The following is a 15768-nucleotide window of genomic DNA, read 5'->3' on the forward strand; positions in this document are numbered from 1 at the left end:
AATCATGAAAAAAAGTATAGACAGATGGATAAAAAGGATCAAAAATATTGAAGAAAAAATTTAGAAGCCTTCCCAATAAGATCAGGAATGAAGCAAGGATGCCCATTATCACCTCTATTTAAAATTGTACTAGAAATGCTAGTGGTAGCAATTAGAGAGGAAAAAGAAATTGAAGGTAATAAAATAGGCAGTGAAGAGAACTATCACTCTTTGCAGTTGATATGATGGTCTACTTAGGGAATCCTGGAAAATCAACTGAAAAGCTAGCAGAACCAACAAGTTTAGCAAAGTTGCAGGATACAAAATAAAAGCACACAAATAATCAACATTTCTATATATTTCCAACACAACTCAGCAGCAAGAGTTAGAAAGAGAAATTCCATTTAAAATCACCCTAGGGGGCAGCAGGGTAGCTCAGTGGATTGAGAGCCAGGCCTAGAGACCGGAGATCCTAGGTTCAAATCTGGTCTCAGACACTTCCTAGCTGTGTGACCTTGGGCAAGTCACTTGACCCCCATTGCCTACCCTTACCACTCTTCTGCCTTGGAATCAATACACAGTATTGACTCCAAGATGGAAGGTAAGGGTTTTAAAAAATAAATAAATAAAATAAAATCACCCTAGACAACATAAAATACTTAGGAATCTATCTGCCAAGACAAAAACAGGAATTATATGAACACAACTACAAAACGCTTTCCACACAATTAAAACTAGGTCTAAATAATTGGAAAATCATTAATTGCTCATAGGTAGCATGAGCTAATATAAAAATGACCACCCTGCCCAAATTAATTTACTTATTCAGTGCCATACCTATCAAACTACCAAGAAACCTTTTTCTAGAATTAGAAAAAATTATAACAAAGTTCATTTGGAAGAACAAAAAATCAAGAATATCAAGGAACTAATGAAAAAAATGTGAAGGATGGAAGCCTAGCATTATCACATCTCAAACTGTACTATAAAGCAGTGGTCATCAAAACAATATGGTACTGGCTAAGAGACAGAAGGGAGGATCAGTGGAATAGACTAGGAGTAAGCGACCTTAGCAAGACAGTCTATGATAAACCCAAAGATCCTAGCTTTTGGGACAAGAACTCAACATCTGACAAGAACTTCTGGGAAAATAGGAAAATAGTATGGGAGAGATTAGGCATAGATCAAGATCTCACACCTTATACCAAGATAAATTCAGATGGGTGAATGACAAATATAAAGAGGGAAATAATAAGTAAATTAGGTGAACATAGAATAGTATAACTGTCAGATCTATGGGAAAAGTAAGAATTTAAGACCAAGCAAGAGATAGAGAATATTACAAAATGTAAAATGAATAATTTTGGTAACATTAAATTAAGAAGTTTTTATACAAACAAAACCAATGCAAACAAAATTAGAAGGGAAGCAACAAATTGGGGAAAAAATAACAAAAACCTCTGACAAAGGTCTAATTTCTCAAATTTGTAAGGAGCTAAGCCAATTGTACAAAAAATCAAGCCATTCCCCAATCTACAAATGGTCAAGAGACACGAATAGGCAGTCTTCAGATACAGAAATCAAAACTATCAATAAACACATGAAAAAGTGTTCTAAATCTCTCATAATTAGAGAAATGCAAATCAAAACAACTTTGAGGTACTGCCTCACATCTAGCAGACTGGCCAATATGACAGTAAAGGAAAATAATAAATGTTGGAGGGGATGTGGCAAATTTGGGACATTAATACACTGCTGGTGGATTTGTGAATTGATCCAACCATTCTTGAGCTCAATTTGGAATTATGCCCAAAGGGCTTTGAAAGACTGCCTACCCTTTGATCCAGCAGTACCACTGCTGGGTTTGTACCCCCTCAGAGATAATAAGGAAAAATACTTGTACAAAAATATTTATAGCCACACTCTTTGTAGTGGCAAAAAACTGGAAAATGGAGGGGGGGGTCCATCAATTGAGGAATGGCTGAACAAATTCTGGTATCTGATGGTGATGGAATATTATTGTGCTGAAAGGAATAATGAACTGGAGGGATTCCATGTGAACTGGAAAGACCTCCAGGAATTGATGCAGAATGAAAGGAGCAGAACCGGGAAAACGTTATACACAGAAACGAATACACTATGGCACAGTTGAATGTAATGGACTTCTCTGCTAGCAGCAATGCAATGATCCAGGGCAATTCTGAGGGACTTGTGAGAAAGAGCACTATCTACATCCAGAGGAAGAACTGTGGGAGTAGAAACACAGAAGAAAAATATATGATTGATCACATGGTTCGATTAGGGTTTTGGTATTAAAAGATCACTCTATTGCAAATACTAATGATATGGAAATAGGTTTTGAACGATACATGTATAACACAGTGGAATTGCTCATCAGCTCAGGCGTGGGGAGGTAATGAATGAATCATGTAACCATGGAAAAATATTCTTAATTAATTTTCATATATACATATATATATATGAAAAGAAAAGAGCTTCTCCACCCTGTATCACTTCCTCCTCAAAACCCATTTCTGGCAGGCCTGAATGAGCAACTTGATCTACTTCCTGGCCGTATCAGTTGAAGGCACATTACTAGGGTGTCCAGGGACTATTGCTAAAGTGGTATCTTGAGGATGGGGTGTAGAGGGATTGGTGGTCACAAGAAAGGATTGTACACGGGCTGGTTGCTACATGCCCACCTTATTGTTTAGGGGTGATGTGATCAAGGGGTATACCAAGAGTTTAAAGTCCACCAATGTATTAATGCCTGGACTGACCAGGCATATAAAGATGCGGTAGGATACTAAAGGGCATAAAAGCTGTAGAGGGTAAAGGGTCTTAGGTCATGAGGAAGATCTGGGATCCTATTTGTAGAAGGAGCCAGGTCCTTTAAATAAATGGTTGTTGGAGTTCTGCCTCAGTTGTTTTATTTTCAGATTGGAGAATTTTACAGCCACATAAGCTGGAGAATTTCCAGAAGAGGACAATCAGGATAGTGAAGAGCCCTGAGTCTATGATATATAAGTAATAATTGGGAGAACTAAACATGTTAAGCTTTGAGAAAAGAAAATTGAGAGTTCAAGGATCATAACTGGTCTCAAGTTTAAAAGGCTGCCATGTGGAAGAAGGGTTAGAGTCATTCTGTTTGACTTTAGAAAGTAAAATCAGAAGCAATGGGTTGAAGTTGTGAAAAGGTCAACGGAGTTGTTGGTTTGTGGTTTTTTTTTTTTTAATTTTTTAACACTCTTACCTTCTGTTTTAGAATCAATACTAAATATCAGTTCTAAGGCAAAAGAGCAGTAAGGACTCATCAATTGGGGTCAACTGACTTGCCGAAGGTCACCCAGCTGGGAAGTGCCTGAGGCCAGATTTGAACTGGGCACCTCCTGTCTCTATCCACTGAACAATTTAGCTGCCCTTCAGTTTAGTTTTGATGTCAAGGAAGATGTGCTAATAATCAGAAGTGAGGAAACAGTGGAATGAGCCATTCCAGAGGTTCCTAGCTTCCCTTCCTTGAAAGTAGAAATTCCTTAATTAAAAGAAATTTTGGGAGGAGGGCACAAGTATTTGAGGAGGATTGGCAAAGATTTCATGCAGAAGTTAAAAATCACTTGTATGACGTCCATTACAGTGAGGATTCCTTCTGGGTCTGTGTTGAATTAAATGCCTGTTGTGGTTCCTCCCAACCCTGACGAACCCAAGAGGCGATAGAAAGAAAAACGAGAATAAAAAGCTATAGTACATTTCCAGAGAAGATGAGTATCATAGGCTGGGTGGGAAAGACATTATTTAGGGTATGACTGGTAATCCAGTCTTGAAAAGAAGAAGATCACATTCAGGCAAACTGAGTCCCTGTGCGGAGATCCAAGAATAGTAGGAGATTTTTAGCATGGTGGCTGGATCCTCTATGGAAACTTTTTTGAAAGTCGTCAATGAAAATCTCACAGGATGAAAAGGAGGTAGAGGGTGTTACAATCTATACTGAGGATAAAGGAAGTGGAAATGCCAAGGAGATCATGAAGGGATTTAAAAAATTTTACATAGACAGCAAATCGGAGGAAAAATTTATAGCAAGTATCTCCGAGAAAGGTCTCATTTCTCAAATATATAGAGAACTGAGTTAAATTTTATAAGACTACAAAGCATTCCCCAACTGATAAATGGTCAAAGGATATGAACAAGCAGATCTCAGAGGAAGGAATGAAAATTATCTGTAATCATATGAAAAATGCTCTAAATCACTATTGATTAGAGAAATGCATATTAAAGTAGTTCAGAAGTACCAACTCACACCTATCAGATCAGCTAATATGACAAAAAAGGAAAATGATAAATGGTGGAAAAATTGGGACACTAATGCACTCTTGGTAGAACAAATTGTCAAAAATTGTTTCTACATTTAATTGGAGTAAACAAAGAGTTCACATGGAACCACAGAGTAGGAAAGGACCTCAGCTCACCAAATCAAGCCTATACTAAAATCTCAAACTCCTTCTACAACATAAATCAAACAAGCATTGGCTAAGTACCTATTACGTGCCTGGCACATAGTAGATCCTTAGGCAATAAAGATAAAAGTATTACAAGGCCCTTACATCTTAATAGGAGAAACACCAAGGATGTATGTAAATACATACTGGGTAACTATAAAATGAACAAATAAAATTATATGCAAACCAATTAAATAAAAGTAGTTTTGAGAGGAGAGTACCAGCAGTTTTTCTCTATTCCTTTCATTTTTTTCAAGTACATTAGAAACAATGTTTTAATAATTGTTACCTGATTTTTAAAAATTCCCTTCCTCTTTTCCCTCCTCTCTCCCTGATATAGTAAATAGTCTCTATAGTTTATACTAGCACTTTCATGCAGTACATATTTCCATATTTCTCATGCCATGAATAAGACACATACAATAAAAGATTCACGAGGGAAATAAAGTGGAAGATGGCCTGCTTTGATCTGCCATCAGACTCCCAACAGTTCCTTCTTTGGCTGTGGATAGCATTTTTCATCATGAGTCCTTTGTGGTTATTTTGGAGACTTACTTAGTTGATGTTGGTTTAGTCCCTCACAGTTGACCGTCTTATAATATTGCTATTACTCTATTGTGTTCTCCTGGTTTTATTCATTCCATTCTGCATCAGTTTATATAAATTCTTCCATGTTTTGTTGAACTCATCCTGTTCATCATTTCTTATGGCCCAAAAGTATTCCATTACAACCATATACCACAACTCATCTGGTCATTCCTCAATTGATGGACCACCCCTCAGTTTTCAATTCCTTGCCACTATAAAAAGGGCTGCTAAAATATTTTCAAAAAAGTTGGTCCCTTTCCTTTATATCTGATCTCTTTGGGATATAGACCCAGTAGTGTTATCATTGGATCGAAGATCATGCATAATTTTATGCTTCTTTGGTATGGTTCCAGATTGCTCTCTAGAATATATTAGTTCACAGCTCCACCAACAGTGTTAGTGTCCCAATTTTCCCACATCTCTTTCAGCATTTATTCTTTTCCTTTTTTTGTCATATTAGTCAATATGATAGGCATGAGATGGTGTTTTAGAGTTGAGGGCACAAGCATTTGAGGAGAATCAGCAACGGCTTCATGCAAAAAGGATGATGCTGTGTCTGAGTCTTAAAGGAAGAGCTATCTCATCCTCTATTAGTAAGAATGAATTGAGAAGGGAGTGCATTCCATGTGTATGGATCAGCCAATGCAAAGATAAAGTGATGAGATATGGAATGGCCTGTATGAGCAATAGAGAAAAGGCCAAATTGTCTGGATCACAGAGTATAAGAGAGGTAGTGATGCCCAATGAGGCTGAGGAGATAGGTTGGGCCTAGGTTGTGAAGAGATTTTTTTTAAGTAAACATGATTCGGGGGATAAAGAAAATGAATTCTTTAGATGTGGTATCTCTGGGACATCCAAGAAATGTCTGTTAGCACAGTGGTGAAGGGAGACTGGACAAAGGGAGATGCTGGGACTAATGGTGTACTCACATCTGCATAAAGATGATAGTTAAACCCACAGGAGCTAATGTGGATATCAGGAGAAGAGAAGAGAGCTCAGGACAGAACCTTCAATTTAGATTAAATTGTTAAAAATTGTTTCTGCAAGGAATTGAAAAAAAAAGGAATAGACAACAAAAAAGTAATTTCCAATGAGTGATGAGGTCATCATAAATGAGGTCATCATAAATCAGATTGCAAAGGTTTGAGGGAATGAATAAGAGGAGAGGAAGGCAGTGTAGGCCACCTTTTCAAGGATTCTGGCTGAGAAAAAGAATAGTGAGAAGATGACAGCTAGAGGGGATCGTAGGGTCTAGTGAAGGTGGTTTCTTTAATTTGCTTTTCCCCCCTTAATTTTGGGATGGAGGACAATTGGATATCTTTGAAGATGGGGAAGGAACCACTGGATAAAGAGGAATAAAAAATTCTTGAAGGTGGATGTTTGAAAGTAAAATTTACTGGAGAAGATGGAAAGGGATGAAATCAAGTGTATGTGTAGAGGGAGTTGGTCTTGGCAAGGAAAATGGCCACCTCTTTTTCAAAAACCCGAGGAAAGGAGAGAAGCGAATAGAAGATGGTGTCAAGAAGTTTTGAGATGAAAGAAAAGGGAGAAGAGAGGGTTCATGTTGAATGGTTTCAGTTTTCTCAGTAAAGTAAAAATATGAGGTCCTCATGTGGAAGAGGAAGCCTGAGGAGGAAATGAAGTTTTATGGGGAATCAATTAGGGAGAAATAAAAGGATTGTCTTGCTGGAGTGAGAGAGCGCAGTTGATGTTATATAATATGAATTAATAATGTGTTCGTTCAACTCAGTTGCCTTTCTCCAACTGTGCTCAGGCTTGTGAACAACAGTAATGGAAGAGGAAGATGAGGAGAATAATCTAGGAAGAGATGATTAATAGGATAAAGTCAAAGGATTTGAGAGGAGAGGACAGTACAAAGTGCAAATTGCTAACTCCTGGATTGAAATTAGAAAGTGGTTATCAAGCAAATGCAGGGAAGAAGAATCCATTTCTCTCTGGAGGCAATTACTTCTGGGTATTTAGGAAGTGTTTCCTAGTATAAATGAGGAGAGTGGGGGTAGCATTAGCCAATGAGATCTCAGTCCTGGGGACGTGGCCATTAGTTTCAGAAAGTTCTTGATGACATGGAATGAAAGAATTCCACTTTCAACCTTAGAGCATAAGCAAGCAAGACATTTTCTGTTTCAAACAGCTGACAGCATGGAGGAGAAAAGCCTTTTGAATGGCTGCTGAGCCTGAATTCACTGTTCATACAAAAGGAGCTGAACTGCCCAAGTGACTTCTTTCCTTAGCTGCTTTGGAGCGAGGAGTATGAAGTGCTGTCTCCCTCTGAGTTGGGTCAGGGGTAGAGGCTACACTGAATTAAAATTCATAGAAATGCAAGAGTACCGAGAATTATAGAAACTCCTCTAAATCATCCTTAGTGTTTCTGGACAGCATTCATTGTTAGGAAGTCCCTCTTTTCCTTGGACCAAAGATAAAGCTTCCTGCAATTTCTGTTTGGTAGCCTGAGTTATTCCAAGGTCAAACAGAATAAAAATAAACCTCCCACATTCTAACCCTTGAGGCATTGTAAGCCATTTTCTTACCCCAGCCTCCCCAAGACTTCTATCAACTCTGCTAAACCTCCCCATTTCCTTTAACCAATGCTTCCATGACGTCATTTCTGTTCATCCTCCTCTAAACAAGCTCTATTTCATCTTTGTCAAGTCTAAGTGGTTCTCGCAGTGGAACAATACTCCCCAATGTGGTCTAACCAAGGGCAGAAGATAGCCAAACGATCACTTACCTCCTTGTGGACACTGTGCAACTGCAGATTGCATTTGCTTTTTCAATTGTTCAGTCCTTTTTCAGTTGTGTCTGACTCTTCCTAATCCCATTTGGGGCTTTCTTGGTAAAGATACTGGCCGCTTCCTTTTCCTGCTCATTTTACATATGAGGAAACTGAGGCAAACAGGGTTAAGTGACTTGCCCAGAGTCACACACATAGTAAATGTCTGGGGTCAGATTTGAACTCAAGGAAATGAGTCTTTCTGATTCCTAAGCCAATGCTCTTATCTATTGTGACACCTACCAGCCCATCTTTAGCTTTGGGAAGGGTCATATGTTGACTTCTGACACTCAATCAATTTGTCAGTACTTATTCATCACCTGCAGTGGACTGGTGAACTGTGCCAGGGACCTGAATTACAAAAACAAAAATGAAGCAGCCCCTGCTTTCCAAGAGCTTTCAATCTATGGTAGAACAGGATGCCAGCGTTCCATGACCGAAGTAGCCTAGAGATGGAAATGATTGTTGGCATGGGTGTTGGCTCAGGAGTTGGAGGACTGTAGTTCCAATCCTAACTCTAGCGCTTACTATTTGTGTGACCTTGGGCAAGTTGTTTTTTCATCTCTTCCTCATCTATAAAGTGAGAGTGTTGTATTAGTGATCCTCTAAGGTCCCTTGTTAGTCAGTCCTTTTTCAGTCGTGACTCATTCTTCATGACCCCATTTTGGAGCTTTATTGGCATTTTGCCATTTCCTTCTCTGGCTCATTTTTGCAGATGAGAAAATGGGAGCAAACAGGATTAAGCAACTTGCTCAGCAACGGAAGCTATTATCTAAGGTCAGATTCAAAACGGAGACAAACAGGGTTTTAAGTGGTTTGCCCATCAACACGCAGCTAGCGTCTGAGGCCAGATTTAAACTCAGGAAGAAAGGCTCCTGATTCCAAGTCCAGTGTTCTATCTACTGAGCCATCCATCAATCCCCTCAGAGGTCCTCTACCCTTCTCTAAATCTAGAATCTTCTTCTCTTCCTTCCACAGCTCCAGTGCATCTTTTTTGTATCCTTTGGCTAGATATGGAGGGGAGGACTCCAAGGATCTCAAAGCATTCCAGGCTGCTCCCTGGGGCTAGCCAAACAGTACTTACTGCCTGAGGGTTTCCCTGAAAAACAGGGAAAGTTGTGATTTCAAAATTCTGGAGCGTTTCCCGGGAGAAAAACAACTTCCAGGGAGTTGAAGGCTTTTTGTTGAAAATGAGAGTGAAAGTGATAGCTGAAGACTTTCCACAAACTGCTTCGGGCTGAACCAACTAGGCAACAACCCATTTAAATGAAATGTAAACTCCAGATTGATTACCCAGATAATCTGTGCCCTGCAGCTGGTCCCTAGGAAGAAGGTCCTTTCTTAGAGATTGTTAAGTGGCTCTGTTGAAGTCTCTTAACTGTCATTTTCATTTCTAGGGCTGTTTTCTCAAGCTTTCTCAAGTCTTCACTCAAGTAAGCTAAGGGCTATTGCCATGTGCTCCCGGGATGCTGGCAGCAATTACATCACAAGTAAGTCCCATCAGAGGGGAGCAGCCCCTGGAATTTGTGGGGGGCTTTTCTTCAGAAGGCTGAAAAGGCATTTCATGTAATGATAATCAATGATATTAATTTAGTGTTTTATAGACCCCTTTGAACCTCACAACAATTGTATGAACTGCAGGTGATTGTGCTCTGTTGTTCAGTCCTGCCTTAGTCTTCATGATCCCATTTTGAGGTTTTCTTGGCAAAGTTACTGAAGTGGTTCTCCATTTCCTTTTCTCTCTGGTCCATTTTACAGATGAGGAAACTGAGGAAAACAGGATTAAGTGACTTACTCAGGGTCATGCAGCTAAGAAGTATCTGAGGCCAGATTGGAACTCAGAGAGATGTCTTCCTGACTCCAGGTCTGGTCCCTCTAATCCACTGTGACACCTAGGTTCAGCTGTTACTATTCCCATTTTACAGACGAGGTCATCCAGGCTCAGAAAGATTACATGACTTAAATCCAGGGGGTTACAAGCAAGACCTGAACTCAGATTCTCACCTACTCCTACTCCAGTGCCCTTTCCCTGGAATCATTATGCTACTGGTGGCTTCTTTCTCCCCGTCTAACCAGTGTGATAACTAGAACAGATGCCTCTGGGCGGGCATCACATTTAGCCTTGAAGTCCTTCAGTGACATAAAAGCACCAGAGCTTAGCACCAAGTTTGCAAGGACGATTAGCTAAAATAGGAAACTGCCAGATTAAGGAAGAAGGGGGAGCATCTCTTTACCTCCTCTCACTCCTATCTTGCATTATGCCATCTCGCCAGTGTTGGTAGCTCATACCTCATCCTTTCCCCAAAAGGGTGTGCATGACCAGCCATATCTTTATGTCCCTGGACCAAACGTATGTATGACCCTTGCCCTGGGTGCAAGAATTTCTGATTATAACTTTGCATTGGACAAATGAGGGAAGCTAGGTGGTGCCTAAAGAGCTGGAGCCAGGAAAATCATCTTCTTGAGTTCAAATCTGGCCTCAGACACTAACCCTGGGCAAGTCACTTAACCCTGTTTGCCTCAGTTTCCTCATCTATAAATTGAGCTGGAGAAGGAAATAGCACACCACTCCAGTGTTTTTGCCAAGAAAATCCCCAAATAGGGGTAGGTAGGTGGCTTAGTGGATAGAGAACCAGGCCTGGAGATAAGAGGTCCTGGGTTCAAATATGACTTTAGACACTTCCTGACTGTGTCACTCTTCTGCCCTGGAACTAATACTTAGTATTGGTTCTAAGACAGAAAGTAAGAATTTTTAAAAGAATAAATAATAAAATAAAATAAAATAAAATAATGTAGGCTAGATTCTGCTCTTGACAACAGAATGCTTGAGAAACCCATGGGTTTCCTTTCCAGACCAAGACATTCTGTCTGGTTTTGTTTGTTGCTTTTGGTATGGGAAAAAGAATGTTGACTAGAATCAGGACACCTGGGTATTCATGTCCCTTACTCCCTGTGTGACCTTGGGCAAGTCATTGACCTATCCAGGCTTCATGTGTGGATTGGACTAGATGACTTCCCAGGCTCCTCTATCCCTAAATCTAGGATCCTGTCATCATGGGGCTTCCAGATCTAAAAGAAGGTAGTAGTGTTGCAAGATTGTCTCTCAAATTAAAGATCTGGGGAGGGTGCTAGGTTTTTTTTTTACTTGCCCTCCCCCACTTAAAAAAATAACAACTTGCAAAAACAAGACCAAGCAGCTCCCTAGTTGCGCAGAAATGACAAAGGAGGATTCATAAAAGGAAAGGATACTGTGTCTGAATTCAGGAGTGACAGCAAAGATCATCAACCCGAGTAATAAAACAATCTTTTGAAAAAGGCCAAGGCACCATAATAGCAAGATGGAGGAATATCTTCTTCCCTCATGCCCTCTTACCATGGGTTATTTTGTGTCAGGATGTCATTTAAATGTCTCTGGAATTCTCTCCCTCCCTCCCTACCTCCTCTCTCTCTCTCTCTTCCCCTCTCTGTCTCTGTCTCTTTCTATTTCTCTCTCTGTCTCTCTGTCTCTGTTTTTCTGTGTGTCTGTCTCTTTCTCTGTCTGTCTCTTTCTTTATCTCTGTGTGTCTGTATCTGCATCTGTCTCTCTGTCTCTGTCTTTCTGTGTCTGTCTCTCTGTTGTTGTCTCTCTGTCACACACACAAACACATACACACACACACACACACACACACACAGAAGACCTTGTTTGCATTGCAGCTGCTGGTACAGTGTGCCACCTTACTGATATGTTCTAAACTGGGGTGATGAAGGACTGAATGGATGCCACCATCAGCTTAGCTGGCACCATCCCCATGCTTTCCATGTTCCCTGTAGCAGTTAAAGCAAAGAGGACACCAAGCAGGTCCCTTCTAACTGTATTTCTCAAAAAGACACACTCGTCAGATACCAGGCAATAAGGACTATTCCAAAAACCCTTTCCAGTAATCATGAGTTTTTCCTTCCCATCCCTCCACTCTACCCTAACCCAGTTTTTCTTCATCATCCCACTGGTGGGCTTGACAGATACAAGTGGCCAAATTGGATGACTTCTGGTTCTCTGTGCTTAGTCACAGCTATAAGAAACTAGAGTACTCTGCTAATACTTATCACACAGTGCCAGACACATAGTAGGTGCTTAATGAATCCTGAGTAAGAGGTTGGCTGATCAAATACTTGGCATTGGAGATACAGAAAGCATTTTCCTCCTAACCCCTAGAACAACCCATTAGGGCCTCATTCTCTGCTCATCCTTTCTATAGAGGACGCAGCAAGAGGAAGACTCTACTCTTGGATCAGACATTGCTAAGACAAAGCTAGTAACAAAAGACAGAAGGAAAAAAGGAAGTCAATTGGGGAGAAAAATCTTTGCATCAAATATTTCTGATGAGGACCTAATATCCAAGACACAAACAGTGGCAAAATCGACAGAGGAATTTAATTCACCCACGATTGTTATTTGTTGTGTTTTTTTAAAAAACCTAATTCTCATGTTTTATTTTTTTAAATAAAAAGTAAATAAAAATGACAACTTGTTTCCTACTGACAGCCATTAGCTGTTTCCTACATCCTTGAATTAGCATGGGGATGGGAGGACCTCCAAAAATCACAAAGAATAGACGTGTGTGTGTGTGTGTGTGTGTGTGTGTGTGTGTGTGTGTGTGTGTGGTCTATCTATAGAAAGATAGATTAGTTTCGACTCAAATGCAAATACCCATTGCCCGTGTTTGGGATTAGGAACTAAGGCACACAACCTGTGCTACGGTCCCTTCTGACAATAATAGAGACTTCTGTCTCATACAAAATGTAAACTCATTTTATAAGTCTTTTCCACATCGGAAAACATCATCAGATAACATTTATGTAGCGTTTACTGTGTGCCAGGCTCTGTGCTAAGCACTTTACAATTATTATCTCATTTGATCTTCACAACAACCCTGGAAGACAGATGCTATCATTATTTCCGTTTTATGGATGAGAAAACTGAAGCGAACAGAGGTTAAAATGATTTGCTCAGGATCACACAGCTAGTAAGTATCTGAGGCAGGATTTGAAATCAAGTTTGCCTCACTTTAGCACTCTAAGAAAAAAAAATCATTTAAACATCCCTGTCACATGATGTAAAATTGATTTAAGAAAAGAAATCCCAGCAAATGAAAAATAAGAGCTGCAGACAGCTACAATTGGGGTATCAGGTCTAAGTAGTGGCATATCCGCCCAATGTGAAATGTGAGCTACAGTATAGAATCTGGCACTCTGGTGGGTAGTTTTGGATAGATTTCTCATCTGTGCTCTTGCAAATATCCTTAAAACAGGACGAGAAGGGATTCCTTGGTCACCTCACTATAGAAACACATTGTGACATTCAACCGCAGGCTGCCTCTTCTCAGGCCACTCCCCATGGTGCTTTAGCCTTTCCTAGATTTCTGTGGATAGTAGATTCATGCTTAGTTAAGACTCTGACTGTTTTCTCTCAGCTGGACAACTTGTTCCCCACAGCACTCTCAGTGCTCAGAAACTTCTGCCATTAGTTTGGCTTTCTTTTTTTTCTCCTTCCTTCTTCTCTTCCTCTTCCTCAAATTTTTTTGGCTCATTTCTAACAGAGAGGAGTAGCAAATACTTAACCTTTTTCTCTATTCTCACCATCATTACCTACTACATCTTCATCATTACTTTCTTTCTCTTCTTTAACCTCTTCTCCATCAGTATTTACTTCTTCCTCTACTGCACCATCACTTCTATCACCCTCACAGCTTTTTCAAATCCACTTCTTCCTCAGTGCTTTCTTCATCATCCTCTCTACCACCAGTGCTAAACTTAAAACCCTAAGAAATGGGGGGCAGCTGGGTAGCTCAGTGGATTGAGAGCCAGGTCTAGAGACGGGAGGTCCTAGGTTCAAATCTGGCCTCAGGCACTTCCCAGCTGTGTGACCCTGGGCAAGTCACTTGACCCCCATTGCCTACCCTTACCAATCTTCCACCTATAAGTCAATGCACAGAAGTTAAGGGTTTAAGATAAAAAAATTAAAAAAAAACAACCCTAAGAAATGTGGTCTCTGCCCATTCCTAAGTGCCACCTGAACCAGATTAAAATGCAATTTGGAAGTATTTAACGAAATAAAATATAACACTATAACTAATATTTGTGGTTTTCTAAGTCAATACACAGCCCATAGGGATCCTTATGTACAGTTTAGCTTTTCCTCCATTTCTATTTGAGTTTTACACCACTGTTCTTCATTATTCCCATCACCATAAGCCCCATAATTATTATAAACGCCATATTCAACATCATTCCTCTTCTTCCTTTTTATCCTCTCTCCTCATTTCTACTTGCTTGTCTTTACTAAATTCATGGATTCTGGGGCAGCTGGGTAGCTCAGTGGAGTGAGAGTCAGGCCTAGAGACAGGAGGTCCTAGGTTCAAACCCGGCCTCAGCCACTTCCCAGCTGTGTGACCCTGGGCAAGTCACTTGACCCCCATTGCCCACCCTTACCACTCTTCCACCTATGAGACAATACACCGAAGTACAAGGGTTAAAAAATTCATGGATTCTGCTTGAAATCCCTCTATTTTCTCATCCTCAGACACTATACCATGGACATCAGTAGAAATTACTGCTGTAATCATCAAGGTAATAGCCACACAAATGTCTTCCCTTTTGGTAGTGATGACTACAAAGTTCTGATTGACTTCAATGCCATCATTATTCAGGAGAACTTCAGGAAACTTGATCTTTGATTTACACCAAATGCCATTAACAACACTGCCCTTCATGACCAACCATTTGTGGTACATCAGCATCTTTTAAAAAATAGATACTCCGCCATAGGTAACCTTTATCCATGTAATTATTATGGCACCAACATTGGTCATCTAAAACATCATGCATAGTCATCCTTCTCACCCTCTCCTTTCATAACTCCAGAGTGGATTCATTAAAGCTCTGCATCTGGCCTTCATCTCCAAGTTACAAACCAACATAGACACAGAGCATCCAAATCTATGTTCCAACCTCATAGCTCACACAGAAGATACCTAGCATTTTTTCAGGGTCATATTTTAATGTCTTGCTCTCATAAATAGTTCAGATCCAGACGGCAGCAATGAGATGTGGTCACTGGAACAGAGCACCTGTCAAAGTTTCTGGTGTTCTAGAAAGTTGAGTCTCACCTTCAATAGCATTGCATGGCAAAATAACTCCCATATACTCTTTTTTTTAAACCCTTACCTTCCATCTTGGAGTCAATACTGAGTATTGGCTCCAAGGCAGAAGAGTGGTAAAGGTAGGCAATGGGGGTCAAGTGACTTGCCCAGGGTCACACAGCTGGGAAGTTCCCATATACTCTTTGCCTGTGCTCTGCTGGGATTTGTCCAAGCCAGTAGCTTGTTCTATGCACACAGTTAAATAGCTAGTCATGTGTAGGTCCATTATTCCATTGTGGCCCATCTTTTCAACCTGAAGGATTAGCCAGAAACACACATCTACCTCATGGGAAGAGGGATTGAAGGGTTTGTCAAGGTTAATTAAAACTAATGTAGTCTTCAATTTCTCTTGAGGATTAGATCCAGAAAAGAAGGGAATTTGGTGGACTGTCCTTACATTTAGTTTAGTTATGTTAGCAATAAGAGCCACTGAGATGAACTACTTAAGATTTAGGTTTGATGAGGAATTCCACCTCCGTGGTAGGTGTCAGCTATATCATCTTCTAATGCTTTGTGGTCCCTTCTTTTCTTATGCTTTGACACAATGACTACATTGCCATCCCCCATGTTGTTGGCTAAACCTAGTGACCTAAGCCCATTTCCTCTGGCCTGATGCAGAAGGGAATAACATTAGGATTCGTTTCCTCCCTCCCTCCCTCCCTCCCTTCCTTCCTTCCTTCCTTTCTTCCTTCCTTCCTTCCTTCCTTCCTTCCTTCCTTCCTTCCTTCCTCCCTCC

The 15768-nt window shown here is 40.3% G+C and overlaps 1 pseudogene; it reads right to left on the reverse strand.

Annotated features, from left to right (window-relative positions):
• Positions 1-15599, reverse strand: part of LOC123256367 — a 98158-nt pseudogene extending 82559 nt beyond the window's left edge.
• Positions 15600-15768: the final 169 nt, after the last annotated feature.

Source organism: Gracilinanus agilis, chromosome 1 (assembly GCF_016433145.1).
Source record: "Gracilinanus agilis isolate LMUSP501 chromosome 1, AgileGrace, whole genome shotgun sequence".
Classification (NCBI taxonomy): Eukaryota; Metazoa; Chordata; class Mammalia; order Didelphimorphia; family Didelphidae; genus Gracilinanus; species Gracilinanus agilis.